Source organism: Oncorhynchus gorbuscha, linkage group LG16, assembly GCF_021184085.1.
Source record: "Oncorhynchus gorbuscha isolate QuinsamMale2020 ecotype Even-year linkage group LG16, OgorEven_v1.0, whole genome shotgun sequence".
In the NCBI taxonomy this organism is placed as follows: Eukaryota; Metazoa; Chordata; class Actinopteri; order Salmoniformes; family Salmonidae; genus Oncorhynchus; species Oncorhynchus gorbuscha.
In genome coordinates, this window is record NC_060188.1 from 41,162,729 (window position 1) to 41,180,052 (window position 17,324).

The following is a 17,324-nucleotide window of genomic DNA, read 5'->3' on the forward strand; positions in this document are numbered from 1 at the left end:
AACACAAACAAAGCCTTTGGTTTCACAAATTCGGTTTCTCTCTCTCTCTCTTTTCATCCTCACCTCCTCCCTTCTGTCTCTCTGCAACGTGCCTCTCCCTCTTCTCCCTTGAAGTCCGCAAGGTACTCGGTCTACTCCCCTCCTCTCACTGTCTTGTGCTGCTTTTCCTGTATAGTCAGGTTGCAAGCCGTGTGAGTGCAGGATTTGTGTGTGTGCACATGCGCGTTGGCAACCCACTTTGACTGATCTCGTTGTGCTGGTGGGAGAGGGAGGCATGCAGTTCCCAACAACCCTTGTTTTATCCATCATTACCAACAGGCTGCCTTTCACTGCCTCTACACCTTCTTTCTTTCTTTCTTTCTTTCTTTCTTTCTTTCTTTCTTTCTCCCTCTATCCCCCCATCTCTTCTCTCTGTTGTCTGGTGTTCAGTGTCTGGGGTATGCGAGTGTCCAGAGACCTTGGTCAAAGTGAGAGTGGTCTCAGCATGGTGGTGTGGTACAGTACATTTCCAAAAGTGCACCATGCCCACTCCATCATCTGTAGTCCACTCTCAACCAGAGAAGAATATTTGGTATCTCCATCAGAGCTGGCACAATGTCTGCCACAATAATGTATATCATTGGCCCTAATCGAATTTGACATTTTCCCACAATCTTTTTTTCTCTGCTGGCTCCCACTGTGATTCTATGGTCTCGGACAATGTAATGACAACGTAATGAAAACCCATAAAGCTCTCATTACCTGTCAGTGTCTGAGGACCAGAGAGCTACACACAGATAGCCCCAGCCTGAAATATGCTCTCACATTCATAACAGGGTGATTGCAATTGTGATTGATGGCTCCTTAACTGTGATTCGTGGCTGCAATTGAAGCCGATTTACACCTCGGTCCCCCCATACACACGTGCAGAGCAGATGCTGTGTACCAATGTTGGGAAATATCATCTACATGTATTAATGTATTCAGTATCTGCAAAACATTTTTTTTACATGCAATTGTCAGCACTGACATGGAACTAAAGCATGCATTTGTGTGAGGTACTGTAATTGCTACTTCAGAAAAAAAAGGACAAGCCCCTTTCAGTCCTGAAGTCGTCTCTCTATCCATCGTTCCCCTCAACAAATGCCAAGTGCTTGTCAATAATCCGTATCCCAGTGCACATAGTGCAGAATATGGCTGCATCCCAAATGACACCCTTTTCCCTATATACCGCACTACTTTTGACGAGAGCCGTTGAATGAAAACCTTCCCCCTAAACCTGTCAAGGTTATGTCTGGAGCTTTGGAGTGTGTGACGGAGAAGAGCGTGCCCCCAGACACACCATTTCATTACGCCCCCTGGGTATTCCTGGAGCCCCTCCAGCCTCTGGGCCACTCTAACTTCATTCCCCGTCGTCGCGCTGAGTAATATCACTAATACGATTTTCTTTAGGGACAGTGAAAGCTGGGAATAAAGAGCAGCGTTAACCTTTGGAGCCTCTGAAAAACGAAAGAGGAGGAAGAGGAGGAAAATAATAAATGGGATTAATAAAAAGAGAGCGAGAAGGGAAACGGACAGAGAGAGAGCTACTGTGGCACTTTTTTGTGTCTTGTTTTTTTGGGGGTGTGTGTGTGTGTGTGCAAGGGCTGAAAATGCAATAAGCTATGGAGCAGGAAGTTGGTTTGGGAGGGACGGGGGCTAAATGAGTGTCGAGGGTTGTAAACAGATTGTACCTGTTTTGATCTCTGCAAACAGAATATAATTACAGCAGAAACGAGACGTGACTGCACAGCTCAAGACAGGGCTACCTCTCCATATAAACAGACGGCATTTTCTCATATTACATGTGCTTAGTGCCAGTATATGAAGCATATATCAAAATGCAGGCACAGCACAGCTAGACTACAACAAGAAGATGTGCGTAATGTATACAAACTTATCACCATAACATGGTTAGATGAAATGTAAAAGTAAGCTGTAAGGATTCAAAGATACATCCCTACCAAATCTAGTTAGTAGTTGCCAGCTACTCCCATAGCATTCTCTGCTTGCTGTGAGGTAAATAGAACAACAACAACACGATGAAATGACATCAAAGCCTTGTGCTAAAGTAATAGATACAGCACGTCTCAGTGAGAGATGCACAAACGCTCCAGTCCAAGGTTTCTGTTTGCAGTCACAACAAATGTTTGGGGATGATTCATACTCTGAAGGCTATTTTCTGAGAAAAGAGTAATCACAAATATGTGAACATTTCTTAACAGTCATGATCAGGTCAGCCTTTCTGGGCAATTCTACCGTAACATTTCTGTTTCCCACCTCTCTCCCGCAGCAACGACTGTACTACATGCACTGCATATAGAGCAAATTGTCCATGCATGCAAGGTCAGTACTGGAGGCTGTGGTTCGATGGAATCTGTCATTAAAGAGTTATCACAAATACACTAACACTTCTAACCAGTCATTGTCATGGCAAGCCATTCTGGACATTTCTACAATATCATTTTTATTTCCCTTATCTCTCACACAGCATCAAAATGTTCTGCATGTACAAAAAAAAATCTATGCTTGTAAGGTCAGTAGTGGTGGGGGAAGTGGTTCGATGGAATCTGTATCATTAAAAAGTGAAAAACAGTCATGCACTTTCTCTGTAGAACATGTGAATGAACTGTGTGACGCACGGCACCCACGCTGTACGTTGCACGAGGTGAGAATATTCCCTCTCCCTCCCCTGTTCCCTAATGTGCATCTGAGGGCCTTCCTCCGGGCTGTGAGAATCAGTTCCTGGAAGCACTGACCTACAAGAGATCTTTTTTTCTTATTTTTTTTCTTAATTGAACCTTTATTTAACAAGGCAAGTCAGTTAAGAACAAATTCTTACTTACATTGACGGCCTACCAGAAGGCAAAAGGCCTCCTGCGGGTACGGGGGATGGGATATATATATATATTTTTAAATCACATCACGACAAGAGAGACTCCACAACACTACATAAAGAGAGGCCTACGACAACAACATAGCATGGCAGCAACACATGAAAACACAGCATGGTAGCAACACAACATAACAACAACATGGTAGTAACGCAACATGGCAGGAGCACAACATGGTAGCAGCACAAAACATGGTACAAACATTATTGGGCACAGACAACAGCACAAAGGGCAAGAAGGTAGAGACAACAATACATCACATAAAACAGCCACAACTGTCAGTAAGACTGTCCATGATTGAGTCTTTGAATAATAATAAAATGGTCCAGTTTGAGTGTTTTTTGCAGCTTGTTCCAATCGCTAGCTGCAGCGAACTGAAAAGAGGAGCAACCTAGGGTCATCTGAATCTGGGTTAGTTTGGCAGCTATTGTGAAAGCGGAGAGATTACAATAGAGGAAGCCAAGTCTAGATTTAACCTTAGCCTGCATCTTTGATAGGTGCTGAGAGAAGGACAGTGTACCGTCTAGCCGTACTCCCAAGTACTTGTATGAGGTGACTACCTCAAGCTCTAAACCCTCAGAGGTAGTAATCACACCGGTGGGGAGAGGGGCATTCTTTTTACCAAACCACATGACCTTTGTTTTGTTGGTGTTCAGAACATTGTGAAGGGCAGAGAAAGCTTGCAGGATACTAAGAAAGCTTTGTTGTAGAGCATTTAACACAAAACCCACGGGGGGGCAGCTGAGTTTAAGACTGTATCATCTGCATATAAATGGACGAGAGAGCTTTCTACTGCTTGAGCTATGTTGTTGATGTAAATTGAGAAGAGCGCGGGGCCTAGGATCGAGCCTTGGCAGTGTCTGAGACAGCAGATGTTCTGACTTTATACACTGCACTCTTTGAGAGCGGTAGTTCGCAAACCAGGCCAAAGACCCCTAAGAGACACCTATACTCACAAGAAAGCAATCAAAAGCTTTGGCCAAGTCAATAAAAACAGCAGAACAACAACATTGCTTACAATCAAGGGCAATGGTGACATCATTTAGGACCTTTAAGGTTGCAATGACACATCCATAACCTGAGTGAAAACCAGATTGCATACCCGAGAGAATAGACATCAAGAAAGCTATTCAGTCCGTTTTGAAAACAGGGCAAAATAGAAATTGGCCTATAACAGTTAGGATCAGCTTGATCCCCCCCCCCCCTTTAAATAAAGAACGCACCGTGGCCTGCCTTCCAAGCAATGGGAACCTCCCCAGAGAGGAGAGACAGGTTAAAAAGGTCAGAGATAGGCTTGGCGATGATAGGGGCACAAACCTTAACCTCTTAAGAATTTTCTCTTAAAATGGCATATCCAAATCTAACTGCCTGTAGCTCAGGACATGAAGCAAGGATGTTAATATTTTTGATACCATTTGAAAGGAAACACTTTGAAGTTTGTATAAATGTGAAATAAATGTTGGAGAATGTAACACATTAGATCTGGTAAAAGAAAGAAACAACCGTTTTTTTGTACCATCATCTTTGAAATGCAAGAGAAAGGTCAAAATGTATTATTCCAGCCCAGACGCAATTTCGAGCAATGTATGTACAAAGCGTTAGACTGATCCAGTGAAACATTGCATTTCTGTTCAAAATTTTGTATGAAGACGGGCCAAATGTGTCTAGTTGGTTTATTAATAACTTTTCAAGTTCATAACTGTGCACTCTCTTCAAACAATGGCATGGTATTATTTCACTGTAATAGCTACTGTAAATTGGACAGTGCATTTAGACGAATAAGAATTTAAGCTTTCTGCCAATATCAGAAATATGCCAATATGTCTATGTCCTGGGAAATTTTCTTGTTACTTACAACCTCATGCTAATCGCATTAGACTACGTTAGTTCAACCGTCCCATGGGGGACCTAACGATGGGGGACCCACCGATCCAAGAGGTTAAAGAAGAAAGGGTCTAAGTTTAAGGAGGTCCTTTAGCACCTCGACTCAGTGACTGCCTGCAGGGAGAAACTTTGTAGCGGGGCAGGTGAAAAAGGGAGGAGTATTGGGGATAGTCGCATTGGAAGGGGTGGGAGATGAGGAAATGTTGGACGGGCAAGGAGGCATGGCAGAGTCAAATAGGAATCCTGACTTAATGAAGTGGTGATTAAAGAGCTCAGTCATGTGCTCCTTGTCAGTAACAACCACATCATCAACATTAAAGGACATGGGCAGCTGTGAGAGAAGGGCTTATTCCCCAGGTCTTTAACTGTTTTCCAGAACTTCTTTGGGTTAGACCAACAGAGGGAGAACTGCTCCTTAAAGTAACTTACTGTTACCTTCCAGACTTATTTCTAATTTGCCTGAATGAAAGCCAGTCAGCCTGAGTATGCATTTGCCAAATCAAATTCTTGAGGTGGAGTAACTCTGCCAGATCATGGTTGAACGAGGGGCTGAACCTGTTTTTAATTATCTGTTTTTAGGGGTGCATATTTGTTAATGATGACACTGAAAATATATAAAAATGTGTATTTGACAGAGGGGATCAAGCTGATTCTATACCAATTTACAGAGGCCAGATCACGAGACTGATACCTATCAGGATTATTTGTAAGGATAACATCAAGGAGAGTAGCCTTTTCTGGGTATTTGGAGTCATACCTTGTGGGATTGGTAACAATCTTAGAAAGATTTAGGGAGTCCCATTGCTTTAGAACTTGGTAAGGGGGTTTAAGCATGTCCCAGTTTAGGTCACCCAGACTTAGTGTAAGGGGTCAGGAGAGAGCTTAGGGCATTTAGGGTACAGGCCGGTGATGATGGTAGCTGATAAAACCCAGCTTCAGTCAACAAAGAGTTCTTTTGAAAGTTTAATGCGTAAAACCAGAAAATCAAATTGTTTGGGGACAGAATTGGTGGAGACAACCGAGCACTGAAGGTATTCCTTGGTAAAGATTATCACTCCACCACCTTTAGACGATCTGTTTTGCCGAAAAAGGTTATAGCCAGAAAGGTTAACATCAGTGTTCAAAACACTCTTTCTTAACCATGTCTCAGTAATGACCAACACATCTGGATTGGAGCTGTGAACCCACACTTTCAATTGATACATTTTAGGTAATAAGCTTCAAGTGTTACCATGCAGAAAACCCAGGCTTTTACGAGAGCAGAAATTAGTGAAGCAGATATCAGAGCACAAATCAGAATTGGGGCTAGCAACATTACATGGGCCAGGTTGTACATGCACATTTCCAGATTTAATCAGCAGTAATGCAATCAGGGCACGGCAGAGGACAGGGAGAGCTTTGCAGTGTTGATTTCAAACAGTTGAATGTGCATTAGATGGCAACAAGATCATATTGTATAGCCATTTCATCAGGTAACATGAATACAAAGCTGGCGAGAGGTCGTTGGAATAGGATGGGAGGCCAAGAGTCTGTCAAACCAATAGAGAGTCAGAGTCCCGAGTGTGGGAACAAACATAGACTGTCCCACAGTTGGGTAAACAAACAAGTTCAAAGTCAACAAAGCACGCAGGAGTCAAGGCAAATAGCATGAAGCACAAGCGGAAAATATAACAACTTGGGGCTAGTCATTGTTAGTTCAGATTCACTCGCCTCAACAGTGCATATGTGCTGGAGGTGAGCGAAAGCTTGTGAGAGAGGGGGGAGTATGGCTGGGGTACAGGCCAGGGCAGATGGTGAACAGATCGCCAGATGGAATCCAAGCAGCAGTGCAGAAGGCAACGGGAGTAGGTGTCACACCCACTTGGGAGAAGCTTTTTTCGGGAGGCAGATTCCTTGTAGAAAATCCCAGCTAGCTAGCTAACGTAGCTAGCAAGTCTCTGTCCATTTTTTCCATCTGGAAAAGGAGGTCGATAAACTAGCTATATCTTTTCAGTATCGGAGGATGGTCCTTTACGACGTTCAAACAAAGTTGTCCTGCGGCTCTTGTATTTTTGGGATTCTGAGGAGGATATCTTCTATGCACAGATGGAGGGGGTTTCAATGGCCTCTGAATTTGGGTGTGTGGGGCGGTCTGTGAAATTCTCCTGCTATTGTTAGGTGAGAAAACTCACCTCTCATTTCACACTTCAGTGCCAAATTCAGTCAGATTCTTTCCCAGCAGCTTGGTAGTTTAGTAGCCTTATTTATTAAGCTTTATATAAGAAAATTACTAAGATATTATTTTATTTTACTTTTTGGCTTCAGAAAGTAGGTTTAGACAACATTACTCACTAAATCTAGTTTGGGATGGTATTTATAGGTGCTGCTGTTTCCTCTGCAGGTATTGGCTTGTTAGAAGTTTTTTTCTTGATATTCCTTGGTAGTAATAGTCGATTCAGGTAATTTTGTCCAAAATCAAGGTTTTAGGTATAGAATTGTAAATTGGAAGGAAGGTTTTGATGTTGAGGTCAGTATTCTGTATAAGTCCTTGCAAAAAAATCTAGTTTATCTACATTTACCCAACTCTAATTCTATATTTTTGCAGAAGAACTCAGGAGCTCATGCTCTGTGTGTCACGCCTTGGTCATTGTATTTTGTGTTTTTGTTATATGTTTGGGTAGGCCAGGGTGTGACATGGGTTTATATGTTGTTTTTCGTATTGGGGTTTGTAGTATTTGGGATCGCGGCTGATTAGGGGTGTTGTATAGGCTTGGCTGCCTGAGGCGATTCTCAATCAGTCAGGTGATTCTCGTTGTCTCTGATTGGGAACCGTATTTAGGCAGCCTGAGTTTCGCTTTGTATTTCATGGGTGATTGTTCCTGTCTCTGTGTTGTGGTCACCAGATAGACTGTAATTAGTTTCACGTTTCGTTCTGTTGTTTTTGTATTTAGTATCAGTTACTTCATGTACCGCGTTTTCTTTCATTAAAGTCATGAGTAACCAACACGCTGCATTTCGGTCCGACTCTCTTTCTTCAACAGACGAACGCCGTTACACTGTGTCTATTCGTTCTCTCTCCCAGTCAATATGCTCTCTCTCCCAGATCTCAGTGGGAATGGATGGAAGCATCGATTCATGGATCCAAGGGTCTATTTGACTAAATGGTCATTAATCCGTTAAAATAAGGAGGTAAATCATCTAACTTAATATACATAATGTTCATGATTTGTCTGTAAGCCTGACTGCAAATCAAATCAAATGTAATTTTTTTATGCGCCGAATAGAACAGGTGTAGACCTTACTGTGAAATACTTACTTACAAGCCCTTAACCAACAATGCAGTTGTATGAAAATAGAGTTAAGAAAATATTTACTAAATGTGACCCGCTTCAGGAAATTAGGCGTATGTCGCAGGTCACTACTTTATAGGAGAACCATTTGAACTTAAACTTTCAAAAAAAATCTAAATATGTTTTTTTGGCAGAAAGGCCTTCTCGAACATGTGAACTTTCATGTGCCTTAATAACAAACTTGAAAAGCATCTGTAAATACGAATAAAATTGTTAAATTACAGGCATAGCTGGTTTAGCCACAGAAAAAGTCAACAACCTTCCTGCCAGCCATGATTGGTTGAGATAAGTGGGCTAGAAATGCTGAGAGATGAGTTTGGATTGGTCTGCCAAATAGCACACTTCTGTCTATTTGATCTTTATTTAATAATAGAGATCGCGCACCAGCTGTTGTTATCAAGTAGACATACCCCCCCCTTCAGGTTACCAGACACAACTGTTCTGTCCTGCCGATGTATAGAAAAAACAGCTATATTTATATTTTCCATGTCCTTGTTCAGCCACGACTCTTGAAAAATAGCATATTACAGTTCTTCAGATCACGTTGATAAGATAGTCTCAAACGGAGCTCATCGAGTTTATTTTCCAGTGATTGCATGTCCGTCAACCGTCTTTTTAGATATCGCGCACGCCGACCACTATAGCGTTGCCTCCGCCTCCTCCGAGTGATGGGAATTTGAGCCGGATTTGGGATGAGCATTATTCCATTTGCCTCTGATTGTTTGAATTAGAACACCTCACCCAAATCTAGGTTAACAATCGTTGTTTTGCACTTCCGCTGTCAAATTCCATGCCATTAATAACTGAATTACCATTAAGATCTGCTTTTTGGGGGTCTTAAAACTCACCATTAGCACTGGATCAAATGGTCACCTTTGCGCTTGTTTTTAAGGCCACACCTCCAATATTATATAATGTGTTTTAGAGGGAAATATACTTGCATTGTTGATCAGTTTGCCAGCTTACTTGCTAGTCAGTGGCGACTGTGATACTGATATTAACGTGTACATTTGGAGCTGCAGAGCAACAATGTCACATTGCCAACCACAATCAAAGGTAAGGCAAGGATGTAATGTAAAATGAAAAGTTCATGTACATATAATGTAAATTGAAATCTCATTGCGTTGCCCCACCTTAAATGTCCGTCAATGAGAATAGCCTCTGTCTTCAACACCACCACACCTGCACCTCCTCTCCTCCCTATATAGCCCATATAGTTTGGATGTGTGTAAAGCCCTTAATTTTCTAAGTTGCACTGTCCGTATTATACGCCCACGGGGAGCAATTGTGGTACCTGTAACTGTTTTCGGACATAGCCTATTTAAAACAAGTTGTTGTTTTCATTTGATTAGAATTGGTTTTGAATTATACACTGTCTTTTTAGGCCTTAGTGAATTGAATCTTGCGTATAGACTATTTACATTTACATTTAAGTCATTTAGCAGACTATGTTTGGCAAGTCCATGTCCAGACTACAATTTACAGTAGGCGTAGAAGCAATGCAATTAGAACAATGTTGACTGCAAACATGTTCAACATAGTAAATATAGTGCAGGCTATTTAACAAATGAGGCTATAATGGACTAACAATCAAATTGGACTTGATGACAACAAATTGGACTTGATGACAACAATCAAATTGGACTTGATGACAACACAATACATAAAAGGCGGTAAATACACAACTTGAAGCTACCACATATTTAGCCATGGTATCACGTTTCAGGTAAGTTGGGGCAAAGGTACAGGACAGCAGGCAGGCTCAGGGTCAGGACAGGCAAAGGTCAGTAATCCAAAAAGGTGGTGCAAAGGTACAGGACGGCAGGCAGGCTCAGACAGAGAACACAGGTTTAAATACACGGGAAAATAGGGAAGATGGGTGACACCTGGAGAGAGAGGAGTGGAGACAATCACAAAGACAGGTGAAACAGATCAGGGTGTGACAGTAACTCCCCAGGGGTGCATACCTGGTTGACCGGGATGCCGGCGTTGGAAATCCGCGATGAGGCCTGGGTCCAGGATGTCCTTGGCGGGGACCCAGCAACCCTCCTCTGGGTCGTAACCCTCCCAGTCAACCTGGAACCCCCTGCCCCGAGGTCGAACCTTCAGGATACTCCTCACAGTGTACGCCGGTTGGCCGTCGATGAGACGGCGGAGAGGGGTGGGCCTGGAAACAGGAGACAAAGGGCTGTGAGACATGGGTGTAACTCTGGACACATGAAAGGTAGGATGTATACGAAGGGTACAGGGGGAACAGAAGACGAACAGCAGAGGGGCTAATGCCTTTGGAGACGGGAAACAGGGGAGAGTTTGCGGGATTCCCATTCGGGATCAGCCCATTTCTCGGCCCGTTTCCCATCTCCAAATGCATTAGCCCCTCAGCCATACCTTCTGCCCTAGCCGTTACCAGGGAGCCGGGGTCCGTTGGGGATCTGCTTGTTGTCGATACCTGGAGGTTGTCTTGAGGAGGGCTGACCTGGCTCTCCTCCAGGTACGATGACAACGGAGGACAAACATCTGGGCAGAAGGTATGCCGACCTCTTCTACCTGCTCGGGGAAGAGCGGGGGCTGATACCCCAGGTAACATTCAAACGGGGAAGGCCCGTGGCAGATCAGGGAAGTGTTTTGCAGGCGTATGGACACATGGAGCACATTCTGATTGCCCAGTGAGGGGCCAAGCTTCATCACACCCACAATTTGTTTATTCATCGAATACCAGCCCTTTCGCGTCACTGCCAGCTACTGCTAATTCTGGTTGTGAACCAATAGCGCTACCACAAGCTCAAAAAATGACCATTGCGTTAGGTTTGTTAAAAAATTGAGCCCTTAGAGTCAAGTTGTGATGATTCCCACTGCCAGTTCAGTGAGACAGAACAACAATTACATACAGTAAGTGTACTTTAACACAATGGGTACCTTTGCCCCCAGTGTGCTTGTGAGAACATCATTATTGAAATAGTATAGATTGCTTCTCTCGTCTCTGGGAAGTCCTTATAGCACATTGATTCATTGTCAATTTTCCCTGCAACTGTCATGGTACATTGTGGTTCCTAGTAGAAAAGGCTTCTTCTGGCCATGGTGTTAATCGATTGCATTTATTAATGGTTTCAATACTGTGTGTCATGTTCTTCTGAGGCTCACAACATGTTCTCTGTGTGACTTTCTTGAAGGTGTTGTTGACTATAGGAAGGACAGAGAGGTTGACAGTTGGGCTGAAGAATCTGTACTTACACCTCAGACCAGAGGCCAACTTCAGGGGGCTGTCAACCATCCATCATTTCTGTCATTGGCTGTCCCAACTACAGACCACAGATACCCAGGGTGGCACTGCAGAGACAAAACACACTCTATATCAGAGTACAGGACTAAAAAATATCCATCTTCATTTATGTTTGGATCTGAAATGATCTGATATGATGGAGCAGGACTTTTGAGCAATGTAAGGTAATTGTACTGAAATAAATGTGTAATATTCACAAAACTATAATGATGATGATGATGATAATGTGTTGATGATAAAGGGCAAATATTTTTTTTACTGTATATCATGAGCAGACTAAATCATAATGAGTATCCAATGTCAGTTGCAGGCAGCAATTACTGTACCCAGGGTAAAACCAGCTCAGAATTGAGAGCACAACAAACACATTATATTTTGTCAATTCAGTTTGATGTCCAAGTGTCACGGACGTCCTCCTCTTCATCTGAAGAGGAGAGGCGAGAAGGATCGGAGGATCAAAATGTGGCGTGGTATGTGTTCATGATGAATATTTAATAAAAGAAAGCACTGAATACATACACAATAAACAAATAACGACCGTGAAACTATAAATGAGACCTGTGCTGACACAAGCAACTAACATAGACAATCACCCACAAACAAACAGTGCAAGTATGATTCTCAATCAGAGACAACTAATGACACCTGCCTCTGATTGAGAACCATACTAGGCCGAAACATACAAATCCCCAAATCATAGAAAAACAAACATAGACTGCCCACCCCAACTGATGCCCTGACCATACTAAATAAATACAAAACAAAGGAAATAAAGGTCAGAACGTGACAACAAGCCTATTTAACCCCCAGTATGTTCTGAAACTGCAACAATAATGTTCATTCCAAAATATCAAACTGACTGTGACTGAAATAGCTTTACAGGAAGGTAAAATAGCCTGCAACAACAGAGCACATGCACACAAAGGAGGGATTTGGCAAAATAGAATGAATAAAAAGGATGAATAAAAAAACGTAAAAAGGAGAGTTAATGTAATCCGTGTTGAGAGAAAATAGTTGGGGAGCAGCAAGTGGCATTAGGTAGCATATCCGGTGAACAGGTCAGGGTTCCATAGCCGCAGGCAGAACAGGTGAAACTGGAGCAGCAGCACGACCACCTGGACTGGGGTTAGTAAGGAGTCATCAGGCCAGGTAGCCATGCTACCTTGTCCCGGACCTGCTGTTTTGACTCTCTCTGCCCCACCTGTTGTCTCTAACTCTGAATGATCGGCTATGAAATGCCAACTGACATTTACTCCTGAGATGCTGATCTGTTGCACCCCCTGGGCCAGACTACACTCAATCATAGAACCTACTAAAGAGATGAGTCTTCAATAAAGACTTAAAGGTCGAGAACGAGTCTACGTCTCTCACATGGATAGGCAGACCATTCCATAAAAATGGAGCTCTCCAGGAGAAAGCCCTGCCTCCAGCTGTTTGCTTAGAAATTCTAGGGACAATAAGGAGGCCTGCGTACGTGTAGGTATGTACGGCAGGACCAAATCGCAAAGATAGGTAGGAGCAAGCCCATGTAAATCTTTGTAGGTAAGCAGTAAAACCTTGAAATGAGCCATTGAGTTAACAGGAAGCCAGTGTAGGGAGGCTAGCACTGGAGAATATGATCATTCTAGTCAATATTCTAGCAGCCGTGTTTAGCACTAACTGAAGTTTATTTAGTGCTTTATATGGGTATCTCGGAAAGTAGAGCATTGAAGTAGTCTAATCTAGAAGGGACAAAAGCATGGATGAATTTTTCTGCATAATTTTTGGGCAGAAAGTTTCTGATTTTTGCAATGTTATGTAGTTGGAAAAAAGCTGTCCTTGAAACAGTCTTGATATGTTCGTCAAAAGAGAGATACGGGTTCAGAGTAACGCCAAGGTCCTTCACAGTTTTATTTAAAACGATTGTACAACCATCAACATTAATTGTTATATCCAACAGAAGATCTCTTTGTTTCTTGGGACCTAGAACTAGTATCTCTGTTTTGTCCGAGTTTAAAATGTTAAAAAATAATCCGCCATCCACACACAGGCTTCCAGGGAGGGCAATTTTGGGGCTTCACCATATTTCATCGAAATCGAGTTAAAAGATATAGTAAAAACAATAGTGGTCCTAAAGCGGACCCTTGAGGAACACCGACATTTACAGTTGATTTGTCAGAGGACAAACTATCCACAGATACAAACTGATATCTTTCCGAGAGATAAGATCTAAACCAGGCCAGAACTTGTTCGTGTAGAGCAATTTGGGTTTCCAATCTCCTCAAAATAATGTGGTGATCGATGGTATCAAAAGCAGCACGAAGGTCTCGGAGCACGAGGACAGATGCAGATCCTTGGTCTGACACCATTAAAATGTAAATTTACCACCCTCACGAGTGCCGTCTCAGTGCTATGATGGGGTCTAAAACCGGACGGAAGCGTTTCGTATACATCGTTTGTCTTCAGGAAAGCAGTGAGTTGCTGTGCAACAGTTTTTTCTAACATTTTTAAGACGAATGGGAGATTCAATATAGCCTGATAGTTTTTTATATTTTCTGGGTCAAGGTTTGGCTTTTTCAAGAGAGGCTGTATTGCTGCCACTTTTAGTGAGTTTGGTACACATCCGGTGGATAGGGAGCCGTTTATGTGGCGGTACATATTATGTACATATTATCTCCATTACCCCTACTAACCTGTGCCCCCGCACATTGATTCTGTACCAGTACCTCCTGTATATGAATTATTTGTACTATTTTTACACAACACTTATTTTTCTTAAAACTGCATTGTTGGTGAAAGGCTTGTAAGTAAGCATTTCACTGTAAGGTGTTGTATTTAGTGAATGTGACAAATAACATTTGATTTGATTTAAGTAGCCACCCTTGGCCTTGATGACAGTTTTGCACACTCATGGCATTATCTCAACCAGCTTCACAAGGTAGTCACCTGGAATGCACTTCAATTAACAGGTGTGCCTTGTTGAAAATTAATTAGTGAAATTTCTTTCCTTATTGTGTTTGAGCCAATCAGTTGTGTTGCGGCAAGGTTGGGGTGGTATACATATAGCTCTATTTGGTAAAAGACCAAGTCCATACTATGGCAAGAAGAGCTCAAATAAGCAGACCATCATTACTTTAAGACATGAAGGTCAGTCAATCCAGAACACTTCAAGAACTTTAAAAATATCTTCAAGTGCAGTCGCAAAAACCATCATGCTCTATGATGAAACTGGCTCTCATGAGGACCGCCACAGGAAATGAAGACCCAGAGTTACGTCTGCTGCAGAGGATAAGTTCATTAGAGTTAAGTCATTAGAGTTAATAGACACATCTCAACATCAACTGTTCAGAGGAACCTGAGTGAATCAGGCCTTTATGGTCGAATTTCTGCAAAGAAACCACTACTAAAGGATGCCAATAAGAAGAAGAGACTTACTTGGGCCAAGAAACACAAACAATGGGCATTAAACCTGTGGAAATCTGTCCTTTGGTCTGATGAGACCAAATTTGAGATTTTTGGTTCCAACTGCCGTGTCTTTGTGAGACGCAAAGTAGGTGAATGGATGATCTCTGCATGTGTGGTTCCCACCGTGAAGCAAGGAGGAGGAGGTGTGATGGTGTGGGGGTTCTTTGCTGGTGGCACTGTCAGTGTTTTATTTAGAATTCAAGGCACACATAACCAACATGTCTACCATAGCATTCTACAGAGATATGCCATTCCATCTGGTTTGTGCTTAGTGGGACTATCATTTGTTTTTCAACAGGACAATGATCAAAAACACACCTCCAGGCTGTGTAAGGGCTAGTTGATCAAGGAGAGTGATGGAGTGCTGCATCAGATGACCTGGCCTCCACAATCACCCGACCTCAACCCAATTGAGATGGTTTGGGATGAGTTGGACCGCAGAGTGAAGGAAAAGCAGACAACAAGTGCTCAGCATATGTGGGAACTCCTTCAAGATTGTTGGAAAAGCATTCTGGGTGAATCTGGTTGAGAAAATGGCAAGTGTGTGTAAAGCTGTCATCAAGGCAAATGGTGGCTACTTTGGAGAATCTAAAATATATTTTGATTTGTTTAACACGTTTCTTTTGTAACTACAGTATTTATTTATTTTTAATAAAGTAAAACCATTGAATGAGTATGTGTGTACAACCTTTTGACTGGTACTGTAGGTATCCTTCAGTGGAGCAGCTTTGTAGAAATGGCTCTTCCTCTATTTGAAGCTGGACTAGTTGTGTGATCGGATCAGTGAATGTCACAGACCTGTTAGTGGTTAGCGGTGCTTAGATTCAGGATATGTGGTGCCATCACCTCCCCAATTAACAGATACAAAAAGAGACACCCATATTCGACAGAGCAGCGGCAGTTGAGCAATTTGTGATGCCACTGAAATTAATTCTGACATCCCACATGCTAAACAATGGCCTGTAATTTTCATCAGCGATTGCCATTAAAGTTCATTCAAAGGCATCCGGTGAAAATGACTAGACAGAATCTAAATTATGTAAATCTTGTCACGCAAGTTGACAAGATCAGTGCACAGATGCACCATGTTAGGTTTAATTATAAATAATCATAATTTGTCAGATTCATTTGTCACTAGATTAATTCTGATGAGGTGCTTTTGTCAAAATATTCCCTTATTTCATTTAACACTATTATGACATGCGTCTGGAAGCCTTTACCAACAGTACATCCAGGTCTGTCAATACCAACAGACATTATTTTACCTAAATGTCTTTCATTTCCATATTTCAGATATGCATCATTATTATCCATGTGCAAATGTGTTGGAAGAGAGTTGGAGCAGATGTGATTTAAAGTGCTCTCCTTGTTACAGCGTAATGCTTATTCCCTTGTCTCCTCTCTTCTCCTTGTGTCAGAGCAGTCTAACTCACCCTGCTATCCTCGTCAGTGGAGGCTCCGAGAAGGAGGAAGGGGAGGACCATCCTCCTCCCTGATGAGACAAGGGAATAAACATGACGCTGAGAGCATTCCTAGTAACTCTTATCAAATCACATTATATTTGTCACATACACATGGTTAGCAGATGTTAATGCGAGTGTAGCGAAATGCTTGTGCTTCTACTTCTGACAATGCAGCCAACGAGTAATCTAACCTAACAATTATACACACAAGTGTAAAGGCATGAAGAATATGTACGTAAAGATATATGAATTAGTGATGGTACAGAACGGCATAGGCAAGATGCAGTAGATGGTATCGAGTACAGTATATACATATGAAATGAGTAATGTAATGTATAACATTGTAATGTAAACATTATATTAAGTGGCATTGTTTAAAGTGGCTAGTGATACATCTTTCCAATATTAAAGTGGCTGGAGTTGAGTCCGTATGTTGGCAGCAGCCACTCAATGTTAGTGGTGGCTGTTTAACAGTCTGATGGCCTTGAGATAGAAGTAGTTTTTCAGTCTCTCGGTCGCTGCTTTGATGCACCTGTACTGACCTCTCCTTCTGGATGATAGCGGGGTGAACAGGCAGTGGCTCGGGTGGTTGTTGTCCTTGATGATCTTTATGGCCTTCCTGTGACATCGGGTGGTGTAGGTGTCCTGGAGGGCAGGTAGTTTGCTCCCGGTGATGTGTTGTGCAGACCTCACTACACTCTGGAGAGCTTTACGGTTGTGGACGGAGCAGTTGCCTGAGGTTGAAGAGGCGCTACTGTGCCTTCTTCACCACGCTGTCTGTGTGGGTGGACCAATTCAGTTTGTCCGTGATGTGTACGCAGAGGAACTTAAAAGCCTACCACTGTAGTGTCATCTGCAAACTTGATGATTGAGTTGGAGGCATGCATGGCCACACAGTCGTAGGTGAACAGAGAGTACATGAGACGGCTCAGAACGCACCCTTGTGGGGCCCCAGTGTTGAGGATCAGCGTGGTGGAGATGTTGTTACCTACCCTCACCACCCGGGGGTGGC